Genomic DNA, 24,091 nt, shown 5'->3' with positions numbered 1-24,091 from the left:
AACACCCAAGGGAAGCTCATCCAGACATAAGCACCACACATCACACAAGCATTCACACAAGCAACATCCACATGCAGACATACCAACACCCACTGCCTCCACTGTGTCACCCTCCTCCTCGTCTCCCTCCTCCCTCCCTGTGACGTCTCCACTCACACTTGCATGCACAACATCTTCAGCCACTACGTCCATCACCAGCACACCCACCAGAACACTCCGCACACGTGCAGTCACCACCCCCACTACCATTTACATGTCCCCTGTGTCCTCTCCCAGTGTGTCTGTCACCCCCTCTTCCAAACTACCCAAACGCAGGCAGCCACCCACCCAACAGCCATCCACCTCACGACAGCCTCCAGCCCAAGCACCTGCACCCAAAGACACCAGACTTCACACTCCTACAACCACATCCTCTTCCTCCACTCCCATACCCACTACACCTACCCATCCCTCTCTTGCCAAATTGCTTTTCTTTTCCAAACTTGACCTCTCTCCAACAACTCCCCCACCCCGTCCATCTCATAAGACTCCAATCAGCACCTCAGCCAACACAAAACCGGGACCTGTAAAGACTGTTTGCCATGGACTGTGGAGTCCCCCACCCTCAAGGGCAGCCAGTTCAGCTAGGAGCCAAGGCACGGCCAGCCCACCCCCGGAAAAGCATCCGAAGATTGCCAGTGCCCGGCGCGAAAGACCAAAGACACCAGGGACAAAAATCCCTACATTGGTTCCGGCAGGAAGTCGGGTGCCACCTGGCACACCGCCAAAGGTGGGAAAGGGCCATAGGCAAACAGGGAAGGGTGGGAAGGGCAGCACGCCCGACAAGTCCGGCAGCAGGCCAGCTGGCCAGGAGGGCCCCACCAGCCCCATCCCAGGTGTGCAGGAGGACACCCACAGGCCTGGTACTGCAGCCCAGGAGGGCCCCACCAGCCCCATCCCAGGTGTGCAGGAGGACACCCACAGGCCCGGTACTGCAGCCCAGGAGGGCCCCGCAAGCCACGTCCCAGGTGTGCAGGAGGACACCCGCAGGCCCAGTACTGCAGCCCAGGAGGGCGCCGCAAACAACCGGACAGATGGGCAGGAAGGCCCCGCCAGCCACATGTCAGGTGGCGAGTGACATCCATGCCATGGCCGGATCCGCTAGCCGGGACACTCTTCTCAAGCACCGCTGAACAGGGCACCGCCGTCTCATGCACCGCTGAACAGGGCACCGCCGTCTCAAGAACCGCTGAACTGGGCTCTTCATCTCAAGCACCGCTCCGCTGGTCACCGCCGTCTCAAGAACCGCTGAACTGGGCCCTTCATCTGAAGCACTGCTCCGCTGGGCCCTTCATCTCAAGAACCGCTGAACTGGGCCCTTCATCTCAAGCACCGCTCCGCTGGGCACCGCCGTCTCAAGAACCGCTGAACTGGGCCCTTCTTCTCAAGAACCGCTGAACAGGGCCCTTCATCTCAAGCACCGCTTCGCTGGGCCCTTCATCTCAGGAACCGCTGAACTGGGCCCTTCATCTCAAGCACCGCTCCGCTGGGCACCGCCGTCTCAAGAACCGCTGAACTGGGCCTTTTTTCTCAAGAACCGCTGAACAGGGCCCTTCATCTCAAGCACCGCTCCGCTGGGCCCTTCATCTCAAGAAACGCTGAACTGGGCCCTTCATCTCAAGCACCGCTCCGCTGGGCACCGCCATCTCAAGAACCGCTGAACTGGGCCCTTCTTCTCAAGCACTGCTGAACAGGGCCCTTCATCTCAAGCACCGCTCCGCTGGGCACCGCCGTCTCAAGAACCGCTGAACTGGGCCCTTCTTCTCAAGAACCGCTGAACAGGGCCCTTCATCTCAAGCACCGCTCCGCTGGGCCCTTCATCTCAAGAACCGCTGAACTGGGCCCTTCATCTCAAGCACCGCTCCGCTGGGCACCGCCGTCTCAAGAACCGCTGAACTGGGCCCTTCTTCTCAAGCACCGCTGAACAGGGCCCTTCATCTCAAGCACCGCTGGCCCATTGGCGGAAGGGGCAGGCCCGCATCTGTGTCGGGCAGGGCTGCACGAAGCACTCTGGGTACTAGTCCCCCTCCAGTACCAGTGGAGACTGTCATCCACTTGTGAGACTGTGGCTTTGCACTCCCCAGGATGGCACAGTGGGCCACCCACCCACTGTAGAGACTTGAGAGACTGTGGCTTTGCACTCCCCAGGATGGCACAGTGGGCAAGCCACCCACTGTAGAGACTTGAGAGACTGTGGCTTTGCACTCCCCAGGATGGCACAGTGGGCAAGCCACCCACTGTAGAGACTTGAGAGACTGTGGCTTTGCACTCCCCAGGATGGCACAGTGGCCATGGAGGCCCCTCGTGGATCTGGCGTCGTGGACTCATCTGGCTGAGGTGCCCCCCCTTCCCTTCCCCCTGAGGTGCCTGTAGTTTTCCTATCTGATGCCCCTGCAGTGTTCTCTCCGTTGGAGGCAGGTATCCTATGTGGGCTTCGCCCATGTGTTTTGGCCCAGTGGCCCACGAACAATGGCTGATACATATATCGGACTGGACAATTTATGTATATAAAGTTATAGATGTGTGATATATTTTATACTCAGTCTTACAATATAATTCTAATTTTACATTAATTTCCTTTTGTCTTTGCATTATTCCGGGGGGTTTGGGGGAGTAACTGATGTGTTGCTATGCATTGATGTGTGTGTTGTAGTGGGTGAGGGTGAGGGTAGGTGTGTCGCATATGTGTGTCCCCGTAATTTCTTGCCTCCCCCCTCCCCTGTGTCGTAGGTGCAGTACTCACCGTTGTCTTCTGCACCGGCGTTCGTGCTCCTGGTAGAGGAGCAGGAAGACAATGGCTGGGAGGATGTGGAGTTCGGGTTCCATGCTGTCCAGATTCCTCGTGGGGTGTATGGAGGTGAGCGTTTTCTGTTTGAAATGGCTGTTTCTGCCGTGTTTTTATCGGCGGGGCTACCGCCCCGGAAAAGGTGGCGGATTGGTGGGTTGTGATAGGGTGGGAGGGACATTGTCTCCCGCCTGTCTGTTGGGCGGTGACCGCCGCACTGTTTGTTTGTCCCGCCGTGGCAGTCGGTGTGTTAAAGTGGCGGTCTCTGTTGGCGGTTTCCACCAGGGTCGGAATTGCATTTTTTTTAACGCCAGCCTGTTGGCGGTTTTGCCGCCGCTTTAACACCGACTGCCAGGGTTGGAATGACCCCCTATATGTCCCACCCAGAACAAGTACCATTATAGAGACTGCCTACTATAGATGCCCTGCAGTTGGATCAGGACATAAAGTTGGATGAGGTGCTCTCAACGATCTGACGCCTCTAACCTGGCAAGGCCCCTGGGAGGGATGGATACCCCTCTGAGTTTTATAAACTATTTGCTAACCAATTGGCTCCAATCCTGACACGCTTATATAATTCCTTCAGTGACATAGGTTCCCTTACAGACTCCATAAAACTTGATATAATTACGGTCCCACTCAAGCCGGGTAAGGAGTCACGGTACTGCTGATCATACAGGCCAATTTCATAAATCAACGTAGACGCCAAGATTTTCACCTCTAGCCTAGCACATGGTCTGGCCCTTTATATGCAAGGTATTGTAGACCCTGACCAAGCCGGGTTCATTCCTGAACACAATTGCAGAGACAACATGAGACGTATATGCCACCTGCTTGATAAAACCCACCGTTCTCTTTTACCAGCACTAATGCTATCTAGAGATGCTGAGAAGGCATTTGACTGGATACATTGGCTCTACCTGTTTGCAGTGTAGTGAAGAGTGGGCCTGGGTGGGAGAATCATTGCTTGGATACAGTGGAGCTACAATGGTCCTAAGGCAATGGTTGGGGTTAATGGGATAATGTCATCTCCCTTTCCAGTGACTAGAGGCACTCGACAGGGCTGCCCACTGTCCCCACTGCTTTTTGCTCTATACATGGAACCCACGGCAGAGCGAATTTGACGAAACCCCCTGATAGCGTGTATCCCAATGGGGAGACGGGAACATAAATTAGTATTATGTGTAGATGACGTCATGGCAACTCTGACACATCCCCTTCAGTCCTTGCATTCATTGATGGAAGAACTAGAGGTCTTTGTGAAGGCTTCTGGGTTTAAGGTAAACCTACAAAAATCACAGATCCTAAACCCTAACAACTACTGCGGCAATGCAGACAGTTCTGCAACAATAATTTCCGTTTGCCTGGCCACAGGGGGAGTGGGATGCTTGGGACTATGCATTCACTCCACTACAGTTCAAACTGCCATCTCCAATTATGGTGCCGTATTAGCAAAAACACGTACTGATCTACACAATTGAAAAGCTTACACACTTAGTTAGGCCGCATCGCAGCAGTCAAAATGACCCTATTCCTTAAAATTCTCTATGTAATGCAGACGTTACCCATGGCCCCTCCGCCCCAAATTTTAGTTAAACTACAACAACACATAGAAGAGTTCATAGGGGAAGGGAAGAAAGCGCGTATAGCCAAGAAGCAGACACACCTACCATTGGGGATGGGGGGTCTGGGGATTCCTCACCTGACCCCTTATTACCAGGCAGCCCAACTGAGATGCCTAGTGGAATGGAACAGATCCCTCATGGAAAAACATTGGTGCTTCATAGATCAGGCAGTTGCAGGCATACATATATGGAAGATACCATGGCTCCCTAAATCCCATAGGCCACCAGGAGTATATATCTCCCCTATTCTCAGAGCCACAGTGCGGGTATGGGACAGAATACAGGCAAGTAGAAAGCTTTCCACTCAGATCTCCCCTCTCACTTTCCCCCTGCGTGTCAGGGTTCTAGCTACTCGTCGTGGCAACAGGCAAATTGTATAAGAATTGGGAATTTGTTCGATGAATCAGGCTTACTGACCTTTGCCCAACTTCAACACCACTATGGTCTGCCGACAACTGCCCGGTGGCAGTACCTCGCTATTGGTAATTGTTTGCACAGCCCTCTACTAAGCCTCACGTGAGCTGTCTCCTGCTCCCATCTGACAAGGGTATTCTTTCCGACATATACACTTTCCTCAACAACACACAGCACTCTTGAAAATCATCGGCACAATGCTGATGGGAGAAGGAATGCGAGCGCTCCTTTACAACTCTGGAGGGGTCGGATATTTTTAAAGAGGCTGCTTCCTCAGCCCAAAGTGTTGCAGGGCAGGAAACCTTATTAAAAATTGTGCATTTTTGGTATTATACACCAGCAAGAGTGTCCAGATGGAGGAGGTATGGGGTGGCATGCTGTTGGCGGGGGTGCACACTGGAAGAGACGCTGATCCACCTCCTTTGAAGATGCCTGAAGCTCCACTGCTAATGGACTGAGGTCCTGTATGCCCTTGACAAGATGTATAATATACAGATACCTAGGTGTCCGAGTTATATCCTCCTGGGGTTACCAGATGTCTTACACTACCCATGAAAATCATTGCAGGGATGGACCATCACGCCTGCCCTCTGTGCGGCTAAAGCAGGTGTTACTAGCACAATGGGGCACAGACACCATACCTATACACTTAGACTGGCTGCACAGACTGTGGGATCTCTTAAGCATGGAGAATTTAACAGTTGCAGCTGAACAAAGCTCCCCCAATTAGACAAAACATGGGGATCTTGTTTGTCATACCTCTCACAAGAATTTGTAGAACTTTCAAGCCCTATTTACCTACGTGTACCCCGTCTTACTCCCACAAATCCAGTATCAACTCAGCTCTACATATATCAGATGAGGACCCTGGATATCCACGTTATGACACGCACACTAGCCACACAGCCATAGACATCAGCTCTACAGCATAGACACCCTCTCCTCCACCTTTTCTATCCCTCACTAATGTTCCTAATTTCTTATTGTTCCTTACCGGTCTACGGTTGCAGGTAAGTGTTTTGTATTGTCATACAATTTAAATAAAAACAATAAAAAGATTTAAGCCTAAACCTAAATTGTAATATAACGGACAGGATAGCTGTCATGTTTGTGATGGCGTAACACCCTCTGCCAAACTCTAAATAGAAAATCTTTGTTGATGAGGCCATCTGAGGGTCAAGGTGCAAGATGAATCTGAAGAGAAGCTTGTTGACATTGGCCAGCTGAAGCGCAGGGCCTCAGTAGGAGCCTCAGCTCTGGCAGGAAGTTCAAGGCTCTCGACATTGAAGGCGAGAGCATTCGGAGTGGACAAAGTCCAAAGATCAGGCCAAGGAAGTTGTTGTCATCACAAGATAGTACTTCGAATTGGTCTCTGGGAAGTCTATGCTGTTTCAACTAAAAAAAAATTCTGTAAGTCAGGATTCTTTCAGTGAGGCAAACCAGTAAGTTGATTCTGACCAGCAGTTTGAAGTTGGCGGCTGTGGCTCAGCAGCAGTCTGTGGCAGCCTCTGGTTTCTTTTTGCAGAAATATTTGTAATAGTTTCTCAGTGTCCAATCTTGCAGGTTGTGAAGGGGAAAAGAGGGCACTATAACACCAGCAAAGGGTCAAGGACTTTCTTGGCACCACTTGGGGTTTGGACTCAATCTCCGAGAAGCCACCAGCAGGTTCCAGGACAAATGCAATTGCAAATAGTCAGCTGGGCTTAGCAGAATCTTGGGCATCTTGCAACATTTGTGTTTCTACAGCATATCAGGAGGCTGCCATCTAACACTTGGAGTTCACTACACTACAAGTAGTACAAGTATAGTTACAAGTAAGGAGCAAGTCCAGCCCTTGGTGTTTCTCCCCACAGGTTCAACAATAGGTTCAGTCCTTCTAGTGTCTGCCACAAGTCCAGAATTATTATGAAGAGGATACTGAGGGTGCCACTTGTATGCCTAGTGCCAGCCTGTTGGCGAGAGAGACTTCTGGCAACTTCTACCCCTAACTAATCGGGGGTACAAAGTCCCAGGGGTGACCCAAGACACTTTTGCATAATAATGTGAATGTTTTACTGTAAACTATTGTACAGTGCCCCTCTCCACCTAAAACCGAAATGGGAGAAATGTTCTTCCCTTGTGCAGAGCTCTGGGCACACACGTTTGAGTTGTGTCCCAGGGAAATGGGGAATTCCCCTTGCAAACCAGTTGTGAAACAGGTTTTCCCCAAACATTGATTGGTGCCACTCTAGTTACCTGAAAATGTCAGGGGCAGGCCTAGGTGTGAGTTCCATCTGTGTATGACAGGGAATGCCCCTTTGAAACGTGTTCATTTGCTGGGCCATCCTGGTAGAAGAAGGTCACACCTCCTCTCAGCCAAGGCCCATTTGTCCCCTTTTCTGGGTGCCATTCCTACTTCCCCACAGTCTGCCAGGTGACAGTTGGGGATTAAAACTGCAGAGGCTTCTAGAAGCTTTAGGAAGGAAAATGCCAACTTTCTAAAAGCAGTATTTTAAAAATAGTCATTTGAAATCTGACTTGGCCATTAGATTAGGTTCTAAATTGCTATTAGTTTGAATACTTGAATTAGAATTCTAACTATTCTCAAACTGAAGTTATGCATTATAAGGTGTTATAATGTAACTCAGTGCTTTTCTATGGAGAGCCAGCCACTTTGGAGATTTTTCACTGCCAGGACATGTAAAACTTAAGTACCTTTGTCCTACTCTTTAAATCACACATCCTGCTCTTAGAGCTTACCATAGGAGTGATTTATGACTGTACGACGAAACAACGACTTCAAAAACAACTACTGCCTTAACAACGAGGTCGGAACACCGACCTCGTTGCTACTACTAATGATTTTACCACGAATGCCTTAACAACGATATTTCGTTGTAAAGGCATTCCTGATAAACTCATTAGCAATAGGCACCATTCACCCTACATCCCTCAACCCACCCCCCAACCCCACCCCAAAACCTAAAACCCTCTGACCCCCCACCCACTCCCCAAAACCAAAAACGCCCCACCCCCCCAACCCCACCCCAAAACCTAAAACCCCCTGACCCCCACCCACTCCCCAAAACCAAAAATGCCCCAACCCCAACCCAAAACCTAAAACCCCCTGACCCCCCACCCACTCCCCAAAACCAAAAACACCCCACCCCCCCAACCCCACCTTAAAACCTAAAACCCTCTGACCCCCCACCCCCTCCCCAAAACCTAAACCCACCACTTACCTTCGCCAACTCACTTCTTTGTACCTTAACCACGCATGTTCGTTGTTCAGAACATACGTAGTTAAGGCACAAAAAACCGGAGTCGTGGTTAAAAAAAGCGTTGTTTCGCTTTCGTTAACCACGACTTTCGGAAAAAAAAAGTCGGAAAAAAGGATATTCCCCGTGATTTATAAGTGTTAAAAAGGCAGGTTTATGCCTAGCAAACTAGTTTATTATGCAAGGTCAGATTTGAATTTTAAAACTGCCCACTCAGTCTGCACGGGTAGGCCAGAAGAAGGGGCATATTTATACTCCGTTTGCGCCGAATTTGCGTCGTTTTTTTCGACGCAAATTCGACGCAAAACTAACTCCATATTTATACTTTGGCGTTAGACGCGTCTAGCGCCAAAGTATGAGGAATGAGCGTCATTTTTTTGCGTGAACGCCTTCCTTGCGTTAATGAGATGCAAGGTAGGCGTTCCCGTCTAAAAAAATGACTGCGATGTGTCGTATTTATACTCCCGGGCAAAAATCACACCCGGGAGTGGGCGGGGCAAAAAAACCCGCATTTGCGCCTCTTTTTAACGCCTGGGTCAGGGCAGGCGTTAAGGGACCTGTGGGCTCAAAATGAGCCCACAGCTGCCCTCCCATGCCCCCAGGGACCCCCCCTGCCACCCTTGCCCACCCCAGGAGGACACCCAAGGAAGGAGGGACCCATCCCAGGGACATTCAGGTAAGTTCAGGTAAGTATAATTTTATTTTAATTTTAATTTTTTATTTTTTGGCATAGGGGGGCCTGATTTGTGCCCCCCTACATGCCACAATGCCCAATGACCATGCCCAGGGGACATAAGTCCCCTGGGCATGGCCATTGGGCAAGGGGGCATGACTCCTGTCTTTACTAAGACAGGAGTCATGTAAATGGCGCCTGGGCGTCGTTAAAAATGGCACAAATCGGGTGGAGGCGATTTTTTTGCCTCTACCTGACTTGCCCCATTTTAAGACACCCTAACGCCATTTTCCCCAACGCCGGCGCTGCCTGGTGTACGTGGTTTTTTTCCACGCACACCAGGCAGCGCCGGTCTGCTAGCGCCGGCTAACGCCATTCAATAAATACGGCGCCCGCATGGCGCTTCAGAATGGCGTTAGCCGGCGCTAATCTTTTTGGCGCAAAACTGCGATAGCGCAGTTTTGCGTCAAAAAGTATAAATATGGCCCGAAGTGTTTTGCATTGTCATTTTAGTGGTGACCCATTGGGTGCTGCAGTTTACTAGTGACATTTAACTTATGGGCCTAGGGCGCTTGACCTGATGCCAAACATGTTGGATGCTTGATTCCGCAGCGCTGACTCTAGACTGTGAATCTTCCCATTTTCTCCAGCTACAGGGTGTGATTCTTGTTGCAACCTTAATACCCCCTAGACAGTTGAAGAAGCAGTTAGGATCCAGTTGGTCTATCTGCCACAGGGTTGAACCTTCCAGCTGCATGGAGAGGTCAAGCTCGACAGGTGCAACCATAGTGGTGGAGGCCCAGTGACAATGCTGAGCTTGTGTTCACCCACACATCCCTGACTTGTGGTACCATATGGCAGAAGGTGCACCTGACAGAGGCTGAAGGGAGCTTCTGGAGCATTTGGGGCTCCTTTTGTGCAGCAGCGGCAGGTTGGCCTTGAGGACAATGCAGTGTGGAGTGATCCAATGAGTGCTGTACAGCTGTACAGAGTGGAAGATGGGAGGGTGGTGGGAGTCCCAGCTGGCAGCAGCTCCACCTAGTGCTGGTGCCCATGTAGCATCCCTCAACCATGGGTGCTGAGGTATTTTGGAGAATTTAGGGTCAGCAGTAATATCCGGTAGTGGTCACTGGATAAGCTTGTGCCTTTGCCTCCAGACATGACTTTGTGGGCCTAACACAGCATATGGCTCCTCCCCTCCTCCAAGATATTTCCTTCTGGTGCCAGGAGGTCTGGAATAGGCCACTCATTGTTATCGCCTGCGACTTCTGTGTCACTCTCACTGAGTGCTAGATAAGTGAAGAGTGACACTGTAGATAACACTGTCCTCAGATATTCACTCCAGATTTCAACAATGTTGTTGGGTTGGTGTCACGCCTGTCACATGGATTGACTTTGCTCTCCTCTAGCACTAATTGTCCAACCCTAGAGTGGGCTTTAAGGTATCTTTTTTGACTCGCTGACACCTTCCACATGTTAGACCCTGGCCTACGGTCTTGGAGATAAACAGAGGTGTGCTGCCCCTTTCAGCCAGTCAGGACAGAAGGTAGGGCTAAGAAGACCAGATGATCCTGCAGCAACAATCTACTTCTCGCCAAAGCAACATGAACCCAACCAAACAAACGGTGTAGCAGGAGAGGATGATCAATGCAGGCCCACATTTGCAAACTCGGTGATCAACAACGGCTTCCTCTTAGCATCCTTCCAGGATCTCAAGGAGGAGATCCTTACTCTCCAATCAGACCACAGAAGTGATTTTAACGAGGAGGGTACAGCTGCCTTGGAGCTGGTATTTCAAGAGGAGAAAGTGGAGAAAGGCCTCCATGAAGAGGTGGGTGTCTGTGACAGGCTCTAACTTAGGATGCTAACTCTTGAACACCAACATATCTCCAGGAAACATATGAGGACCTTCAAAAGAGATTGCCAGAACAACATTCGCATTTGAGGCACCACCTGGGATATTCAAGTGGAGGCTCTCTCTAAATATGTCCAGAACCTCTTAGAGGCCATACTGAAATATCGAGACTCCGCGCACATCATGCTGCACAGAACCCAAAGGGCGGCTCACAGACGTTCCTTTTGGGTCCCCCTCCAGATGTAGTCTTGAGGGCAAATTTTTATGAGGACAAAGAGGCCATTATATCATGAGCCCATAATGGCAGTCAGCCCTCTTTCAAAGGGGCCTCACTTCAAATATATCAGGTCCTCTAATAACCTTATCCAAAAATAGGTCCTTGAAACTAGTCATAAACTTTTTGAGATCTAAAGAAGTCAAACACAGATGGGGCCACCCTTTTCAAATACTTTTCCAATGAGAGGATAAACCTCAATCTCTCACCTTACTGAAGGATGCTCGCAAGCTGCTGGGTCTCTCCTACTCTGAGGGAGTGATTCTTCCCTCATCCTCATCCAGTTGATGGATGAGGATGGATGAGTCACAGGTGATTGTGATACCCAAGTGTTCAACTCAGAAATCAGACAGCAAACAATTTGCAATGAGGAGAGCATTATCTTGCGCCATTATCTCGAGACCTGGCCATCTATTGCGGATTCAGAATTGACACAACAGGACCCTGAGTGATCACAGCTTTGCTAGTGTAAATGACTAATTTGTGAACTTATGGTGAATCCTTTTTAGTTTCTCATTAGGCACAGGAGTTAGCTTAGCCTTCGGCTTGCAGGCCTGTTGCCCCATCACCTAGTGACCTTTTATCTATTTAGCATGCTCTGTTTTAATCCACTTATTTTATCATTTCTTTTAGTATTTGCCATGGCTTACGTTTTATAACAAATGTTTTGATTTTCATTGTCAGTGCCATTCTGAGAAGGTGTCATTATTAGTGTTGTAGATAAGCATTCTCACCATGTGTCTTTCTCATTTATGTGTGACAGGAACAAAATGCGCACTTGTTTAAGACAGTTTATGTAATTGCTGAAATAAGCCTGCCACATTATCAGTTGTTTAGGAACATGCCTGCGTCAGGGATCCTACATGATCCGTATAAATACACCTCACATGGACAAGGCCATTAGAGGGGTTCCTTCCAGATGCCATCTATGCTGCACGTCACGTTGCTACAGAACTCAGCCTTTGTGTCTTTGCGGAGTATAATCTAGAGACCTCATTTCAAGTTCACAAGAGATGGGGGCACTTCTCATGGACATGGGACTGGCAGATTAGGATTTATCATAACTAGCTCTCATTAGTGTAGATATTATTCGTTCTTGTTCAGGAATTTCATATCTAATGTTTATTGTAAGATGGTGCTTGGTTTTATATTCACAGCTCTCATCTTCACAATTCTGCTCTTATTATCATTCATTACTCTAATAAATGCAGCACATGCATTCTTCGCAAATTGCGGTCTTTTCAATAAATATATTGAAAACTCTCCTGCATGTCCTTCATTACCTTTGTGTGTATGAGAGTTATTGCTAACGAGAGAAAAGGGTAACTTCTAGCTATAATCTCAGATATAGAGAAACTTTAAAGACTCCTAACAGATATACTGATATACGTCCCTCTCGTTTCTTTCATCTGACAGGGTGTATGATTTAAACATTCCAAATTGAGAGAGACATAGACCGCACTATTAATTGAATGTTTTGGGAAGTACTTAACTGTGATATCCTATTGGCAGAAAAATACTGGACACCTGAGTACGACCGCAAGCTCCCACCTGTGGAAGATGTCATTTTGCTTTCTTTCTCAAATCTTGTTCAGTATGTGGTAAAGGGAGTCTATGCTGTTGACTGGGCTTTGGCACAGGCACCCGCCCTGAACCTGTCAGTCTGTCAGGCACCCAATTCCTCGGGATCTGCACATCGCTAATCAAGGGGCCCACCTCCGGGCAACACCAACTCAGATGCCTTTGTGGCGCTGAGGATTGGAGGGGCCACGCCGGGGGAAGGGAAAGCAGGAAGGGAACAGCCAGGAAGCAGATCTGGAAAGGAAGCGGTTAAATGCAAAACATATATCAACTGTAATTACACACAGGTCATGTTATTCAAAAGAAACTTTTAACATGCGATTCATGAACTCACAGCAGCACAAAAAAACAGTCTCCAAAGCAGCTTAACCTCAGATGAGAGAGAATTTACACCGAAGCCACTGCGCTTCGCCAGCACTGAATTCTACACGTGTGCGCCACGCTAGGAGAACAAAAATTACCAACACAAACCTTCCTGCTGAGAATGTTGCAGACCGGTGACACAAAACGTCAATAACATGAGAAAGTCTTTCCTTAGATAATTCACGGCCTTCGCAATATACGGGAATAATTGTAACACAGTATCCCCTTAAGGCATAACAAATGCCGAGCTCGAACATTAGTAAAACATCAACATTGCATAGCTCTTGTTCTTTCTCGAATGACATTCAGAAAAAAGATATCTTGAAGATAGTCGCGCTGGAGAAAGCCAGCGTCTCTAATAACTTGTAACTGTAGGCAAGGGCCGCTCAGCCCCCCCCAGAGAACCTGGGGAAGAGCGGAAACAATGTATCAACTCAGACCAAGGAATCCAAAAGCTGCCGGGGGGAAGCCCTGTTGGAATGAACTCACCGCAAGCGAGTCTGACCACTCGCTAGAGGAAAAACCTCCTGTTCAGGGTTCCAGGAGCAGCACACAGAGCCAAACGGAGAACTCCACTCCAGGGAAATTCTAAAATAGTAAGCGCCAGCACTGGGGTGTGGCTGGCATTAATAGACCGGCCACACCCTGAGATGGCCGCCGCCCAAGGATGCTGGGAGTTGTAGTCCCAGTTGGAAATGAGGGTCCATAGTGAGGGCATTGTAACCACCATCGAGCGCTCCCCCCAGGTAGATGACTTTTGCCACAGGGATAGCGAGAGGAGCATGGCCTGCTGCAGGAAAGGACTGCCAGTGTGGGCATACGTAGTGCGTAACAGATGCACATAGCATCAGGAAGTTCATCGTGGGGGACGCGTTTGAGACCGCGCGGCCCCGGAATCCTGACAGTACCGCAACCACATAAGGTTCGATCGGATAGTCCTAGGATTCGCTGCCTTGGGGTACAAATTCAATTTTATGAAAACTAAAATAGCCTTTCTCACTGTGTTGTGCCTGGGATACCAGCTATCAGATGAAGGCAAGTGCCTGGCCCTGCACTTTTTAGAAAAATGTGTTCAAATTCAACCACCGAATCCCAAGAAACTGCAGTCATTACTTGGTTTTGTTTATCTCTGGCAGGACCTACATTTCAGATTATGCACAATGCATAAAACCACTCTATGATTTATTTTGCCCAGATTTCCCAAGTAAACACCGGACAGTTGAACATAGGTACATCCTTAGAAGGTTGCAGCAAGACATGCTAGAAGTGAAATACTTATCCATATGACAACAAAACAAATTTGGTCATCAGAATAATTCCTGGTGCCATCGGGTTCACCTACGTCACTTTTAATGAGGGCGGCATCGTAACTATAGCATACAAATCACATTTGTACTCAAACGCAAAACAACATTTTGCACCCACAGAAAAGATTCTGACTGCCGTACAGATGGCTGTCATAAAGGAGAGGCCACTTGCCCAGGGAAATGCATTATTGTCATTACTGCGGTGCTGACCTTAGAGGCAGTCACCAGAGCAAGCGTTCCTATCGCTAAACCATTACATCCACGTTGGATTCAATGGGCAATCTCCCTGACTCCCTCTAATGGTGACTACATCTTTAACCAAAAACTTCAAACACAAGAATTTCTCCAATACAAACAGGAGTACCCTACACCTATTAACATCTTGCCACTTGACAGATACCAAACTGTTATTTACACTGATGGTTCAGTGCAACGAGCTATAGGTACAAAACATCAATGCTTAGCCGCTTGGGCAGCTGTGAGCTCAGTGATAAGGGAAGGTGTATTCCACCCTCAACATGCCTACACACAGAATCTAGGAGACTGCACCGATCAGTTGGTTGAGCTTAAAGCTCTCAGCTTAGCACTGGAACATACGGATCCAGAACAGCTCACATCTGTTGTGTGTGATTTGTACTATTGTGTAACAATCCTATAATGATGATCTCAATCATTGGGGTTTGAACAGGTTAAGAGACTCAAAGGGGAACACCAAAAACATAGAACTCTGTGGGGGAGGGTGGATGATCTAAAGGATAAGCTAGCCAATGCTTATGTAGTACATACATTGGGCCATCAATGTGTAGGAGTACACGTTGTAGGAAACACTTTAGCTAATGAAGCAGCCAAATCAGCAGTAGCTACGGCTCTGTTGCTGCAGTGACTTGTTCTCATACGAGATTGGATAATGAGATTCAGGCTGCTGTCAAAGCTTCGGCTGAGGGCAAGCCTCTTCTAAAGCATACCTTGCAAATTATTTCTGCCATAACAGTGGACAGAATGTTGAATTTGTGACAGTTCCTGGGGTGAGAGATTGAGTGAGCCCCAACCAAGACCAGAGATTAGATCTCATCAAAGCAGTGCATGAGGGTGTCACATCTGCTCATGCTGGTGTAGTGGTCAAAATATCACTATTACAAAAATGCTTCTGGTGGCTGGGTGTAGGAAAGTCCTCTTTTTTGCCCTGGTCACCCCCAAACTTTTTGGACAGGTACTGTTCGTTACAGACTCTTGGCTGTGCCCTGGGTACTGCTTACCAGTCCCAGGGCCAGTGCTCTGTGTAAAGTGGATATGCAAATTAGGCTAATTATAATTGACAAAGTTAACCGACCTATAAATCCCTAGCAAATGCAGGGCATGGAGGTTTAGGGACCCTAAAGAGTTTTAAACTTTACCCTGCAGTGTTTTTGCTGCTGTGCTCTGATTGGTCAGCCTCTGGCAGCCTGGCCAGGCTGCCTTGATGAGGTGTGAAGTGGCCTGGCTTCACACAAAGAGATGTCCCTGTGGAAGGAGCTCTCCCCTCAGCAGGTGGTGAGGCAGGAAGGGGGAGGGCTGCCAAACTAGTCTTCAAAGGCAGAGAAGGACATTTGGAGCAACCCAGCAACACCCCCACATCCTGCAAACCCAGACAATTAGATGCCCCCTTGATTAGATTAGGAGAGGGCAGGAGAGGGGTGTGTTTAGGATTTTTAGCCACACCAGTGGGTGGGCTCAGCCAGATGTAACCTCCAAAAATCACTTTCAGCCATGATGGATTTTTGAGAAATATTGCTCCCTGGGTTTGATTTTTGCCACACTTCCCAGGAAGTGGTCATCACAGGGGGAAGGACGCTGCACCTGATTGGAGAACCAGGAACCCCCTGTTTTTCACCCAGGAGCAGGGATAAAACTGGCAGACCTGCACCCACACCTCAGATCCCCATCAGATTTCAACAAGGAAGAACCACAGGAGAAGTAGGACTGCCCTGCTGGACCCCTGGCCTGCACTTGGACCCTGCACTCTGAAGGACTGCACCAGCTGCACACTTGGGCTTCACCACAAGAAGGACTTTGCCTGGCTTCAACGGGTTCAAGGAGGGACTCCCTGTTTGCTACAGGTGAAAAATTGCTAACCAGAGTCCCCTGCACCAACTCCTGAAGAAACCAACCAGCTGACCACTGCCCAGTGGCCAAAAAGGAGTTTGCGCCAGGTGCATTCTGGGAGTTGTAGTCCACACCCCCAAGGAGCATCTCAGAGCTTCCGGAACCTTGGGGTGGGCTGTGGACCCCAAAAGAACCTTCAAAGAACATCTGGGAGAAGATCCAGAAGTTTGGAGAACTTTGGAGAACTTTTGGAAAAAAGCTCCATAGAGGGACCGACCCGCTGCAGCAACTCTAGCCAGCTTGCCTCAACCGCGACCCGGCCTCACTTGCAGGTTCCTCCCGGTGAAGAAAATCTCCTAAAAAGAGACTAAGGTGGTCATTACGAACACAGCGGTTCGGCCTGCAATGCCGGCAGTGGTGGTTAAAGCCGCCAGCTGGCATGGCGGGCCGAACCGCCATATAAAGAACAGGGTGACAGCCGCCAGCAGCAGCCGTCACCCACCGCCATGCTCCTGCCGCCAGGCAGTCTGGCGGCGGGAGGAAACACCATCCGCCAGGGTAGCTGCGCTACCCTGCGGATAATGTTTCAAATGCTGCCAGCCTTTTCCTGGTGGGATATGCTGCCAGTAAAAGGCTGCGGAGGGGGTGCCCCGATTTACGGGCAGTGACATGCACAACGGGTGCTGCTGCAAGCACCACACAACAACATTGGCGGCGGTTCCTCATGGAGCCGCCCTCAATGTTGTGGCCGTGTTCCCTGCCAGGCCGGCGGGCGGAGACACTGTCTCCGCCTGCCGTCCTGGCGGGGAGAGCATTATACGGCCAGCGGGTTTTCCAGGAGGCTGGAGGTCAATGGAAAGACCGCGAGCCCGAACACGGCTGGAATTCCCGCCATGTTCGTAATGACCGCCTAAGTCCGAACGTAGGAAGTTGACCGGGACCTCCCAGCCAGCGTATCCGAGGAGGGCTCCAAGGACGTCGGATCGAGATCCAGGTTTGCCCCGGTCGAAGGATTTTCACCTTGAAAAAACGACTAAGTCTGAAGGTAAAAATCTCCACCGAGGGTTCCCGCGACGCGTATCCGAGGAAGAGTTCCAGGAGGTCGGATTGGACTGGCAGGTTCGTCCCGCTGAAGAAAATCTTCAGAAAAACGACTCAGTCCGAAAGTAAATTTTTGACGAGGCCTCCCGCGGGCTGTAGCCGAGCCGGGCTCCATCGCGGTTGGCCTTAATCTTTGACTTTGCCCCGGTCGAGGTGCAACCAGATGACCAGATTGGCGCTTTTTGTTTCTAGGCGCTAGAAAATAATCATTCTTTAAAAATTCATATATCCGGTTCCCCTTATCCGATTTTATTTGTTTTTGTGTCATTTTAAAGATAAAAATATAATCTATTTATATAAATTGGTTTTGGATTTTTAAACTGTTTCCTGTGTTTTATTTAATGACTGTTTTATGATATTTGAATGCTTTACACTCTGTCTCCTAAGTTAAGCCTTGCCGCTCGTTGCCAAGCTACCAAGGGTTGAGCTGGGTTTAATTTACTGAGACCTGACTGGACCTAAGTGGAGGTTAGTGGCCTATTGCTAAGTGTAGGTACTTACCTGCCCTTACCAATAACCCATTTTCCAATACTGGGTCTATACATAGAGACCAAGCAATATGTCCTTTTCTGGTACATTTGCCAGCAAATAAAGGGCTCCAACATCAAATGCCCTCCCCAGACCTCCCTCTTAATGTCCAATAGGCCACTATAATCTGTGTACCAGGACCAATGAGGTTCTTTACAACCTGATGGTGCATAAAAATACATCTTAGTCACTATTGATTTTTATTCTAGATTCCTGAGGATATGGCCACAGTGGTCAGCTGATGCTGAAAGTGTTATAAAAGACTTGCTAGTCTTTATTGGTACATACACGGTTGCAGCATTCAACTCGGACCAGGGCTTTGCTTTTGCCTCTAGGGCATTCAGGGACACCATGAGGACAATGGGTGTTCAACTCCATTACTCTTCCCCATATCATCCTCAGGGTAACAGTGTTGTGGAGAGGAGGAATTGTGACCTAAAGCAGTCCTTAACAGCAAGAGTATTATGTTCAGGCTGCAGTTGGCTTCATCACCTATATGGGGTCCAGAGAACACTGAATAATCTGTCAAGATGTTCCTTGATGGGACACCCTCCTTATGAGGTCCTCTTTGGGATGCCTATGGGGGTCATTCTGACCCCTGCGGGCGGCGTAAGCCGCCCGCCTGGCGGGAACCGCCAGAAGACCGTACCGCGGTCGAAAGACCGTACCGCGGTCGAAAGACCGCGGCAGTCATTCTGAGTTTCCCGCTGGGCTGGCGGGCGACCGCCAGAAGGCCGCCCGCCAGCCCAGCGGGAAACCCCCTTCCACAAGGATGCCAGCTCCGAATGGAGCCGGCGGAGTGGATGGGGTGCGACGGGTGAAGTTGCACCCGTCACAATTTTCAGTGTCTGCCACGCAGACACTGAAAATCTGAATGGGCCCCCAGGGGCCCCACAACACCCGTTCCCGCTAGCCAGGTTCTGGCGGTGGAAACCGCCAGAGCCAGGCTGGCGGGAAGGGGGTCGGAATCCCCATGGCGGCGCTGCTTGCAGCGCCGCCGTGGAGGATTCCCAGGGGCAGCGGGAAACCAGCGGGACACCGCCGGTTTCCCGTTTCTGACCGCGGCTGTACCGCCGCGGTCAGAATGCCCATGGGAGCACCGCCAGCCTGTTGGCGGTGCTCCCGCGGTCGTTGGCCCTGGCGGTCCATGACCGCCAGGGTCAGAATGACCCCCTATATGTGTCCGAGAACTAGATGGCCTTGGAATGGTGGTGGCAGACACACCGTTCGACATAAATGAACATCTCTCTGTCTTACAGGAGCTTCAACAATTTGTGATGATAATTCATCCAGCAGTGCCCCCACCTTAGGAATAAGGGATTTACCAACAACATCTACAGGCTGAATCCCTAAAGTTGGGGATTTGGTTCGTAAGAAGAATGCTGTGAAGAAGGAATTTGCCCCTCCTTACAGAGCACCAGTTGAAATCCTGGGAATTCAGAGCTCCAGAACTGTCATTCTACCACCACCACTTCCATAGGAAACAGATTTATCTCCATTGACAACGTCAAATCACACCATGTGGCCAATCCTGCACAGTAGACCCTGAGGTCCCATGGGTAGTTCCTGGTCCCCTCTCATTACCCAACAGGATATACCTCTTCAAAGAAGGAACAACAACACTTCTGAATATAACAGCATGTACAACAATGCTACAAATGCCTCCTCAAGCATCACAACACAAACTGACAACATTGTCTACTATGAACCTCCACGTGAAGTGGGTCCATCCACCAGAAATGCACTAGCTCCTGTGTTTTCGCAGCCTGCTTCTGGTTGCTTCATCGACCAAAGATGACTTTTTTTCAACTTCATCTACATCTGCAACTGAAACTCTTTCAAAGACACATAAGCTGTACATGTGGCTTAAATATAACTATTTGGTCTATCCATGGTATCATCTGGGGATGGCAGCGAGATTGCTTGCCTTTCTGTTATGGATTTGTTTTATGACTGTTTTCTTTCTCCTGATAAATGGTCATTATCTTCCGGAACGCTCTTCTGTTAGGCCAGTGGGTAAAGTTTGAACATGATATCTCTCCTCACATAAGGTCCGAAGAGACTTGTCCTTTGTGAACATTTCAGCAGTACAAATTCCTGATGGGATTGTTTGGCTCGAAGTGCTATTTGATACATCTTGGCCTCCTGAGGTTATTCAAATTCCTTAGGTATTTAAAATTTCAATGACTGGTGTAATTACACCTGCTATTGTTTCCGATTGCTTGGATGTTACAGCAGTTGATTCTATGCTGTCTGAACTGCAGGATTACACTGTATTTGAAAGTGAAGTTGTTTATATGAACACAGCAAATTATCTGGAAATGCTCTGTTATCATCATTGGGGACATTACTTTCTGCACCAAGCAACTAGATATAGAGCAGTATTTAATGATACACAATGGGAACAATGTTCAACTCCACCAGTGTGGAGCCCCAAAACATATGTAGATAAATTAGCATATTTCTCCGGGCATGACACTACAAATGCAGAGTCATATTATTTTAAATTACCACCTCCTAAAATGCGGGAAATTTAGCTAACCAACACCAAAATGATCTAGTCAGACTCCTTTGTTTCCCGGCTTGCTACTGAAGCTTATGAATACTGGAAGAACATTATTGAAGTGAAGAATGTATGGGGGACATGAGATTGGCAAATTCAGGGTAAGGAGGCTTTGTTTAGAGCATGCCTTATTCCTGTACACATGGTAGTTTTTAATGACACAGTGCAGCAAACGTCATGTTTAGCAAAAATGAAGGAAATGAAAGCACCCAGTACCTCCACACCAGCCAAATTCACCAACTGGCAAAAGTACCTAAACGTCACAGAAGAAGAACTGAATACTTGGATCCAGAATGGTACCTATAATTCCACGCTCTCAAGTCCCGGTTGCTGGTTATTGTGGCCTTTGGACACCAATGGGTGTAAGGAACATCTTGTTAATTCTTCAAGGGTTTCAAGATTAGCCAGCCAGACCCTCGCTATGTCTCAGGTCAAAACTCTGGTATAGTTACAACATGCACTCCCCCAACCCCTCCGATCCTCTCACTCACCCTCCCACCCCCATACACGCATACACCTGCAGACAGCGTGGGAAAACTGTGCCAACATTGGTTATGCACTAACACCTTAGCAGCAGTTAGAGAATATCCTAGGGGCAGATTTAAGAGCCCCTAGTGCCTCCTTGTAGAACACTAGCTTCATTTTTTTTTTACGCTAATCTGGCCCAACGAGGACAAAATCGGCACACAACATTTACAAAGTGGTGTAATGCAAGCATTGTGCCACTTTGTAACTCTTTACGCTACATTATGCCTGTGCCAGGCATAATGTATGCAAAGGGACTTTACCCCGTTGGGGGGGGGTGAAAAGATGAGCAAAGAAATCTAAGAGATGTATTTGCGTCATTTTTTTTCTGCACTTTTAGCACCTTCTCAGAGCAGGAGTTGAAAGGAGACACACCATTGTTTTTCATGGGCCTCAATGGGCTATGCAGACTTAGCGTCAATATGTCCTGCAAAGCTCCAAACTAGCGTAAGAAATGTTGATGCTAGTTCCCCTAAATACCGCCATAGTGCATCTTAGATGCGGAGCACACATGGCAGCTTTAGGGGGGCGCTAAGGGGCACAAGAAAAGTTGCGCTGCACTGGGTGCAGCACCACTTTTCTTAAATCAGGCCTTTAGTCTCCTATCAGAGGAAGTAGACTTGCAGGATTTCTTGCTAGGTCCAAGAAAACCCCTCTCTAAACGATTCCTGTATGCCATATACAATGAGATCTGGAAGCTTTCTCAAATGGAAGCGGCTGCACGTTTAAGACAAATAGATAAGTTAAATATGGAAAAGGCTTTAGCTGTTGTAGATAATGGCATGAACACTCTGTCCAACAGAATATATGCACTTAATAATATCCTGTCATCTGCGACTGACATCATTTTAATTTGTCCAGGGAGCAACAGCATATGGCTAAAAAGGAAGCAAGTCACACCATGCTTAACATTGAAAAAGTCAGAAAAGCTGCCTTTCACTGTAGCAGAGACACCATCAACAGTATGGCTAGTTCATGGGGTTCTATATCTGCCAATTTCCACCTTTTCTTTTCATAAAATATTTGAAACATTTTGCTGTGGGCAGACACAAGTGTCTAGGAGACAGCTGTATTAGGGAAGAGTTGGAGTTGCCTTTCTAGTTCAATTGTATGAAAGGCGAAACAGGGGTCTTTCTGAGCAGAAGCGAATGTGAGATTACTGTTAGTCATTCAATGATTTGTAAGCAGGTGTCTCTTCACAGCTTTTGCAATGCGGCGGTCGCGCACCCGGCATGCTTTCTGAAGTGTACTTCCATCCCTTTGATTTGTCCAGCATTTCATATACTTTCAAATGGAAGTTATGTGGTTCTGAACTATCAGAGTTGCTGTGGAATGAAAGTTTCTCAAATTGTAACTCGTTGTGGCCATGTTTTATTCCTCCCCACACAAGAGATAAGAAAGAGCAGAAATGTGGCCTCACATTGATACTACTAATGTAAATTTTGATAAGCTGAGCAGACTAAAGGCATGACTGTTTCAAAAACAAGTGGCGCTGACATCGGCCAAGGAAACCTAAACTCTCCAGATAGCGAGAACATCAGCTGAGACACACTCCTTATCAAATGCCAACTTCCCCAAGTATTTTGGAGAGCTGGTCTGCAGAATATTAAACGCCTCGAGCACTGCAGGGATTATACACTTTTTAAGGCTGTTGGGTCTGGATTTCTTTGCATCTTCCAGACTATCTTCAGAGTCATTCCTTCAGCTATCCATTCACTGCCACTGCTATTCCAGATACGCAGTGGTTGTGCTTTCTCAGCTAAGCGGAGTGATGAAGCTACCACCTGCCCAGCTGTGCTGTGATCGCATGATGCAGTACTTTGGTGCTCCATTACTGGGAGAACTGGAGCATGATTGGTCATTGTCATTCCGATCAGTCCTTTAGTGTGTGCAGCCCATCTTTCATTTCACCTGATGCCTCTTCATATGTACACCATTGGTGTGCTTTGCTATACAGCCAGTGCCTCCTGTGGACAAGGAACTGTTCATGTCCCCGATGAGGGTTCATTCACAGTTGTGCCCCATGAGACTGAGGTTGATTTGCGAGGCCACTTATGAGCCACCGCTTGTGAACTACTTGGCTCCAACGACATCTGGCACAATGGTTGGTGCTGCCTATGCGGATGAACCCGCAACTAAGGCTTCTGTGTACTTCTGCTGTTCGGATCCTTTGGCCAATCCTGTGATTGATTTGACATCTGCCAATGTAGAGTCCTTCCTGGACGCGCTCCCAATTGATGACTTCAAAGACCTTCTACGTGACTATACCTATAAACCATTGGCATTTTTCAAAAAGTATAAAATGTGATACCAAATTGCCTTATTCATTAGTCTTGCCATTGGCCTGTCTTGCTTGTCATAGTTGACATTATCGGGGTCATTATGACTCCGGCGGTGAGTGGAAATGTGGCGGTAGTGCCGCCAATAGGCTGGCAGTACATACCGCCATATTATGAGAATGGTGGGTTTGGTGCAGCCAACCCGCCACTTCTCCACTCATACCACCATGGCGGTATCAGCCGCTGGGCCGGAGATGTCAATCTCCAGCCCAGGGGCTAGCATAGTGCCGCCGGCAGCATTATGAGCCTGCCTACCACCATGTTTTTTGTGACATTAGCAATACCTTCCCTGTCACCGATAGGCGGCTCCCCTACCCCCAACACACACCTGACACCCCCCTCCATCCAAACTCCCCCGACCCCCTCTGATCCTCACACTCCCCCAACCCCTCCGATCCTCTCACTCACCCTCCCACCCCCATACATGCGCACACCTGCAGACACGCACCACGCACACACCCGATCACTCACACTAGCATACACGCATTCATACATGCATACTTACAGACATGCTTGCACACATTCTTAAACACAATCACACTGACATGCAGACACACACTCACTTCACCATTCTAACAAGCATTCACTCACACACATACACTCACGCGAACAACACAACACACACAGACACATTTACACACACACTCACACATTCATGCACACACTCAGACTCACACACACAAAACCCTCCCACCCCCATCCCCTGTTGGACGCCTCACTTGCCTTTGTCAAGGAGGTCTTCCGGCAGGGAACGGGAAGGGGCGCTGCTACTGCTGGCAC

The sequence above is a fragment of the Pleurodeles waltl genome, chromosome 5 (assembly GCF_031143425.1).
Source record: "Pleurodeles waltl isolate 20211129_DDA chromosome 5, aPleWal1.hap1.20221129, whole genome shotgun sequence".
NCBI classification, from domain to species: domain Eukaryota; kingdom Metazoa; phylum Chordata; class Amphibia; order Caudata; family Salamandridae; genus Pleurodeles; species Pleurodeles waltl.
This window is presented reverse-complemented; position numbering follows the sequence as displayed.